General features: G+C 39.5%; 1 protein-coding gene across 6 annotated transcripts in view; it reads right to left on the bottom strand.

The window, feature by feature from the left end:
• COLEC10 (collectin subfamily member 10) overlaps positions 1 to 8,516 on the bottom strand; it is a 289,303-nt gene that overhangs the window by 121,148 nt on the left and 159,639 nt on the right. The gene's annotated exons all lie outside the window — the stretch shown is intronic.

An 8,516-nucleotide genomic window follows, 5' to 3' on the forward strand; every position in this document is an offset into this window, starting at 1 on the left:
AGAAGAAATCATAGCACAGACAATGTCCTTCCTACCAGGACCCAAAATGTGACCTTGACTATTCTCAAGTTCCATTGCTCTCACCAGTCCAATGCTCAGTGACTGCATGTGGCGCCCACAGAAATATGAACCTTCAAAGGCCATTACATGTACCCAAGGGGGAACTGTAGTGACAGAACTTGGGCTGCTTTGCACACTGTTTATATTCCTCCAGAGCCAAACCCCATCCTTTCTCTCATCCTTTCTCTGAAGTCTAGGCTTTTCCCCTGCACAGAGCTCCTTTTCTCTATTCACTTCCTGGCTCTGGACTCCTGTCATTATGTCTATAATTTATTTTAATATTTTAGCAAACACATTAGTCAGGTTAATTTATACTCTACAGGTAGAGAGTTGCTATAGCCAGGATTCCCCTCTTCCCAGAAGGAGAATTAGCATTTCATCCTAAGGTCCATATTCTAGGGATCCAACCCTGCTCATCTCCCAACAACACTAGAGATTTTGTTACTTAGCATAATTATGGTAAAATGAGCTCTCATTGGTGAAATGTGTGTATTTAAGGTATGAGATTGGCCAAAGCATACATTCTCAATAGGAGTGATAAGTCCTGCAAGTGGGCAGAATTTGTTTTGGGAGTGGTAGGGTGAAAAAGAGTCTGAGCTTTTGTAAGGGTTTCTACATACTCCTCCAAAACAAAACCCTACCTGAAAAAATCTTACACTCAATATTTAATTTCTCACCTTAAGTTAAATTAACTTAAAATTTTCTCCTGTGAGGGCAATACGGAAAAAAAAGTGGAGAACTATTGGGCTAAAGTATTTTAACATCCTCTACACCCTCATCAGAATACAGAATGTAGCCAATTCTTTGCCTTTTATTTTTAGGATTGGTGAGTATGATGTTAGCTGTGGCTTGTCATATATGGCCTTTCTGTACCTGATTTATTATGATATTATGATGTTGAATTTTTGTCAAATGCTTTTTCTGCATCTACTGAAATGATCACGTATTTTTAATCCTTTATTCCGTTAATGTGGTGTATTGCATTTATAGATTTATGGATGTTGAATCACCTTTGCATTCCAGGGAAAAATCCCACTTGATCATGATATATGTTCCTTTTAATGTGTTTTGCTAGCATTTGGTTGAGGATTTTTGCATCTGTGTTCATCAAGCATATTGGTCTGTAATTTTCTTATAAGTATCCCTGTCTGGATTCAACATTGGGGTAATGCTGGCCTTGTAAAATTAATTTTGGAGTATTCCTTTCAATTTTTTAAAAATATATATTTTATTGATTTTTTACAGAGAGGAAGGGAGAGAGATAGAGAGCCAGAAACATCGATGAGAGAGAGACATCGATCAGCTGCCTCCTGCACATCTACTGGGGATGTGCCCGCAACCCAGGTACATACATGCCCTTGACCGGAATCGAACCTGGGAACCTTCAGTCCGCAGGCTGACGCTCTATCCACTGAGCCAAACCGGTTTTGGCATCCTTTCAATTTTTTTGGAAGCTTTTTAGATGTATTGGTATAAAGAAATTCTTCTTTAAGTGTTTGGTAGAATTCTTCTATGATGCTATCTTGTCCTGGGCTTTTATTTGTTGAAAGATTTTTTATTACTATTTCAAACTCCTTACTAGTAGTTGGTCTGCTCAAAGTTTCTTTTTCTTCCTGATTCAGTCTTTGTATGCTTCTAAGAATTTTCTCCTTTCTTCTATGTTGTCCAGTTTGTTGGCATATAGTTTGTAGCAGTGTCTATGACCCTTTGTATTTCTGTGCTATCAGTTGTTATGCTCAGATTTTCTTTCCTGGTTTTGTTAATGGTGTCCCTTCAGTTGAAGATTAAATAACTTCACTCCACTCTTTAACTTAATATTAACTTGGAAAAAAAAACTCTCTTAAGGTCAGCCTATTGTTTCAGAAAGCAATTCTCTCTCATGAAAACTATCTCATCAAAACCTTTGTTTCTAAGGGTTTGTTTTAATTAAAGGAGGGAGTTTCCCAGATAGGAACACCTAATTGGTTATTAAGAGAATAGTTCTAAGGGTTCTTAGCTATCATATTTTCATTAGCCAGGTGCAGACAAATTGCATGGGGGTTGGGAGAGGAGGAAAATCTTTGAATTGACACTAGAGATGAACACATTACCTGAAGGATTTTTGAAGAGGAAATCTGAGTGGGCAGGTAGTACTCTCTAACACTCTTCCCACATAAACTTCAGAAGCCTCCAGGTGAGTGGCTGTTTGGGATTGCATCCCTTTTTAATTAAGGAACAAATTTCTTGGAACTGAGTAGACATTATGGGTATCTGAGTTTCAGGAAACCCCAGATGAAGAAACTAGGGTGATCGGCAGACAAGGTCAAAGTGTTCATAGGCAAGGAATGATGTCTCTTACTCTGGCTGCAGAGAACAACAGAAACTCTATAATGGTCTGTGAGATTTTTGTTCCTTTTCCCCAAAATTCCTACCCAGAGGTATCATGAATTTGGCTCAGTCCTTGACACAAATTTCAGAGAAAACTGTGATGTGTGTAGCATGTGCAGAAAGGCTTGACCTGTGTTTTCCTCTGCTCAAGTGGGCAGGGTATACTATGCTATGTAATGCAGGGGTCCTCAAACTACGGCCCGCGGGCCACATGCAAATACAAATATTGTATTTGCTCCCGTTTTGTTTTTTTACTTCAAAATAAGACATGTGCAGTGTGCATAGGAATTTGTTCATAGTTTTTTTTTTAAACTATAGTTCGGCCCTCCAACGGTCTGAGGGACAGTGAACTGGCCCCCTGTTTAAAAAGTTTGAGGACCCCTGATGTAATGTTATAGAACTCTTCCATTAAAAGACTTCATCAAAGAATGATGAATATTTCCTCCCTGCTTGTAGCTTGCCAACCTCCTACAGCCAGAGAAGCCAGAATCTGTAGATGGGTGATGCGTTTTAGAAAGTTATGTAGCACAAATCACAACTGCTTGAACTATGGAGGCTATTTTGTCAAATTGAGGATTTCAGAAAAGGAGAAAAAAAAGGAAATTTGAGGGAAAGAAAAAGAGTGACATTACAGTTATATATGCATAACATTTACTGAGCATTATGTAGCAAATATTCAAAAGCCTTCATTTCCTTAAAAATTAAGCATGAGATTATGAGCCTGAAAGAGGAGAGTAGAACTATATTACTATAGACTCTATTGTGTCCTGTCCTCCCAATGCATATGCTAAAATCCTAACTCCTAATGTGACTGTGTCTGGAGATAAGGCTGTTAGGAGGTAATTAAGGTTTAATGAGGTCATAGGATGGAGTTCTAATTTGACAGGATTGGGTTGACTTAGAAGAAGAAGAGATAGAAATTCTACACGGTGAGATGTGTCCACCCACAAGCCAGAAAGAGAGGACTCGCCAGGAGCTGGCACCCTGACCTCAGACTTGCAGCCTCTAAAGCTGTGAGAAAAGAACTGTCTGCTGTTTAAGCCATCCAGTCAATGGCATTTTGATGTGGCAGCTCAGCTGACTGAGGCATCTTCCCACCCTCCACTTCTCTTGGGCTGACAGCAGTTGCTAAGTCCTGAATTGCTAAGAGGCTCTCTTTATAGACCTCAATTTGAAAAACCAGACTTCCCACTTAAAAATGCAGTGCTTCTTCCAATGCCACGTGATATGGGTGACAGGACATAAGGCACTATCCCTCCAAAAGCAGTCAAATCAATATTAAGGATATTAATAAGGTATTTGGGAGATGATTTGACAAAAACTATCAAAATGCAAATTACATGTACTTTTGTCCCAGTGCCATTTCAAAAATGTATCCTAAAAGAGTCCACTTACAGAAGTGTGCAAAAATGTATGCATAAGGCTGCTCTTGCCATATTATTTGTAACAGAAAAAAATACTGTAAGCAGTTAAATTATCCATCGGTAGAGTACTAGAATAATTATGGCACATTCAGACACTAGAATATTGTGCTACAGTGAAAAAGCATGAGACATGTCTATATATGTGTGGTTTGTTTGCCCCTATAAAACCATCCTTTGTATCGTAGGAGAGCCCATGAATGCATGCCCATGCCGCATTACCAGGTTCCCATGTCTGCTGGCTCCTGTCTGTGTTTGGCCACTGGAAAGCTCTGGCAGGAGATTTGAGGGGCAATGTTTTTAATAGCAACTCTTTTCAGAGCTCAGATCCCACTGGACAAAGCCACTGTGGTTCCAGCTTCCTCCAGGTGAGCCAGGCCCCTAACTCATTCCTTTGCCCCTCCAGGTTAGTGGAGGTAATAGCTTTATGCTGTTACTTATCTCTTGGTTGCCTCCCCATCCTCTGTTTGATTTCTCAGGAATTCTATAACCTGGGTAACCAATTCCAGGTGTTAAGTTCTCTCTTTTGAAGATCTCAGACACAAGTATGCTGCTTTTTGCATGTAATAACAGGATATCTGTGCATAAGCATCTGTGTGTTTATGACATAAAAGATCAGACAAGAACCATTAGCAGTAGTGGCTTTTGTAGAGGGGCAGTGGAGGTCTGATATGAAATGGACATGGACCCTCCACAGTATATATGTAAATATTATTTTATTTTTTTTAACTATATGCAGGCATTAATTTTTTTTTTTAAATAAACCTAGTTAAGCTAATAAAAAAATTTTCAATTTATGTTGTGATACTTAGTTTCAGAAGGCTTTCTCTCAAATGTCTATGTTTGAACCTATGATTTTTAGCTGTTGGCAGGGTGGAGGTTAGAGAATTTCTACCCCACAAAAGCTAAAGTAAGCATATCACTCTCCAGTGCTTCCTATACTATCTTCTCACCACTAGTTAGCACACTCATTGTACAGAGGTCTGGTTTAAAATCACACTGGGTCAGGTACTCTTAGTGCAATCTAGTTCTTTCCAAGTAGCCCACAGTCCTGTTTATAATTACAAATTTGTGTGATTGTTTGCTTAATGCCAGTTGCCAATGAAAGGTTTATTTTAGTGGGTGGGTGACCATGCTTGAGCCACACAACCATTGTGTGGACATCCGGGGCTAGCACCAACTGACCCCCTGGTCTGACACTTGCAACAGATCCTTAAGCAGGTGGTGACTTATTCAACCAGAAAGTGCTTCAGCTATGCAACCTTGCCCTTCTGTACATTATTTCTTTTAAAGCACATACACAACGATTTCTGTACATAGCCTATCACACCTTAAAAGTCAAATAGTTCTTTTCTAGAATATTAATACAGTTAAAATTGTGTTTGTTCGTGAAGAAACTGACAAACATTAATCTAATAAATGAAAATCAATAGGCTAGTTGCATATTTCCCCTCTTTTCCTTCTGTGCTTTCTCCTATGAAATCAGAAAATGCTTCTTTTTAACAGCAGTGTAATAACAAGGAATATGCTCTTGTTCTTCAAGTTAATAACCTTTCACACTCATAACCTCAGGATTTATATTTCCAATTTTTCAGGTGAGGGAGCTTATGTGTCAGATGTTCTAGATACCTGATCAGCCGCTTCAGAGCCCACACCTTGCCCCCACATGACCTACTAGTAAATTAATTCCTGCCCTGAGTTCCCATTATGATGATGGTTACAAATGCCCTTCTGTGTCAGGTGTGTTGCTGCTATAGAGATCAGGTGCTTTCTTGTGGGAGTTCCCAATTGTCAGGCATCTTTCAGCCTTAGGAGTGACTGGCATGGAGGCAAGTTCAACCAGACATATGGGTGGTGAACATTAGTTTGGGGAGAGGCCTGACTCAGAAGAATTCGGGGAAGAGAAGATAGGGATTATCTGATGAGGTGTCATCTGGAAAGTCAGCATCACTCAGAGATCATGCGCAGAAACATAGAGTTAAAAGGATGAGACACTCTGTTTAATATCACTGATGGCCTCTGCCAGTGAGGGATCTGTCACAGAGAGATGAACGCCGTCTGCCAAGTTAGTGATCATACAACCCCCCTCACTCCCTGTGGATTCAGTCTGGAGTCTCTGGTCCATTCCCATTCAAGCTTAAGATGAACTCTAGCTTCAGAGTGTTCAGGGGCTGTAGCCCACAGTAGTGGGTCACATGGGAGGACCCAGGGGGAATGGCCAGATTGCTCCAGGAACTGAAATGACCGATAACTCATAGTGTCTGTCTGTTTCCTGTCAGTGGGTGATTAATAAACTGTCTACAGTCAGGCCCTGAAATACAGAGTCAATACACAGTCTATTTTGTGACTCTAGATAAATAGTGTCCCAACTTTTCTCAAGATAACAGCTAATTACCCGTACACACACACACACACACACACACACACACACACAGACACACACATACACCAACCACCATTATTAATATTAGCATTTATCAAGTAGCTACAGAGAGCCAGAAGGCTGAGCTAAGAGCTTCATTCCTGCCCTGAGGAGCTGAGAATCTAGACTTCACCTTGTGCTCATATAAATGTCCTGAAAATAAGAAAAATAATAGCTAATAGTTAATGAGCACTCACTATGTGGTAGACATATTTTAAGTCCTTTATGTATTTTATCTAGTTTAATCCTCATAATAATCCTTATAGTCCTCTGAGGTAGGTATAATTTTTATCTTTGTTATACACATAAAGAAACTAAACATAAAGGCAAATGGGTTAGATAAAACTTGCCTGAGGTCATAGAGCTAGAAGTAGTGGATCTAGGATTCAAATCTATGTGGCTGGCTCCACGATCAGTTTCTTAGGTACTCCCCTGGACCAGTGGTGTTCAACCTTTTCTATCTCATGGCACACATAAACTAATTACTAAAATTCTGCAGCACACCAAAAAATATATTTTTTGTCGAGCTGACAGAAACACTAGGTATAATTTTGATTCATTCACACCAGTTGGCTATTGTTGTGTTGGCTGTTGTCATGTTTTCATTTGACAATCTAAGGGGAAAGAGGTCAGTGCCCCTGACTAAATAATCAGGTGTTGCATGTTTTAAAAATTCTTGTGGCACACAGGCTGAAAATAGCTGCCCTAGACAATCATAGATATAATTTAGTAAATATGTCCTATAGGCCAGTCACTGTGCTACGTTACCATACATGCATTAGTTTACTTAATGCTCATAATTAATGATTAACTTTCTTTATAAATGCTTTCATTTGTTCCCTCCCACATTTGTATAATGTTAGTATTATTTTTATCTAATGGATGAGGAAACTGAGGTTTAGAGACACATGAAACTTTTCTGGGGGTTACTATTGCAAGATTCAATCCTTCATCAGTTTTCTCCAAGTTTGACTCCTATGTAATGGCATTATGTTATAGATAATAAGGCGGCCACATGCTAAACTTGACATGCTCGGGAGGCCTGCATGGTGGGCCTTAAAAATTCAGAGACTGAAAGTAACCACACAAGATGGCCTGAGCATAAAACTTCTTAACCAAAAGCGGGTCCCAGGGGTAGTTCTAGTCCTGTAGCTTCCTTGACAAAGGTCAATCTTTACTTAAGTGAGCCTGTCTATTGTCTTTGGCATCTTAGATAACATACCTTTGAAATGCCAAAATAAACTGACTTTCCAGACCCCTCAGAGCACAACCATCAGAGCAGTAAACTACAGAAGTTCTTATTGTTACTTTGTCCCCTGTTTACCATCTCTATGTGCTGTAAATGTTTACTATCTTGTATCCACCAAATGTAAAAGAAGTATGTGTCTCTGCTTTACTTTTCACCCAACCCTAGATATTTCCCTGCTTCTCTTTCTCTCGCCCGCTTAACCTACCTTCCATGGATTTCATGTGACCTCCCTACATCTCCTCCTTTGATTCTAATGTATAAAATAAGCTGCAATACTGCCATTCTCTGGAGCACTTTTTTCCAAACCATTGAGACTTTGCTCTCTAGCCATTGTGGTCAGTTTGGCTCAAATAAACTCATAAAAATTCTCTACATGTTTGAATGTTTCTTACAATGACAATATTATAGTTCAAGAAAAAATGCCTTCAAATGACAGCCTAGACAAACATTATCCTAATAAAAACAATAATACTGCCATTTACATAATGGTTCACTACTTATATTTGAAGTTACTCAAGTCTCACTTTAAGTCTAAGTGTTAGTAGGACAGGTTGTAGATGTCAAAACTGAAGTTCAAAAGTTGACGGACAAGTCTGGAGTCTTACAACTCTGTCCTCATTTATTTATTGACCTTCATTTACTCACTAGTTCACGTAAAAAGCAAGCAAACAAACAAAACCCCACAAAACACGCACCTGGCCCCAGTGTCAACCTATGAACCAGGAGGTCCCGGGTTCGATTCCCAGTCAGGGCACATATCTGGGTTGCGGGCTTGATCCCCAGTGTGGGATGTACAGGAGGCAGCTGATCAATGATTCTCTATCATGGTTGATGTCTCTATCTCTCTCTCCCCTCTCCCTTCCTCTCTGTAATCAATAAAAATATATATATTAAAAAAAAGCAACACAGCAGGCTGTTATATTCTGACATTGGAGAGATAAAGATGAATAAGACCTTCTGTCTTTCTAAAATCCACAATCATAGCAGAAGGCTGACA

Source organism: Myotis yumanensis, unplaced genomic scaffold, assembly GCF_028538775.1.
Source record: "Myotis yumanensis isolate MYYU_CA2020_CCGP unplaced genomic scaffold, mMyoYum1.0.hap1 SCAF_15, whole genome shotgun sequence".
Taxonomy (NCBI): domain Eukaryota; kingdom Metazoa; phylum Chordata; class Mammalia; order Chiroptera; family Vespertilionidae; genus Myotis; species Myotis yumanensis.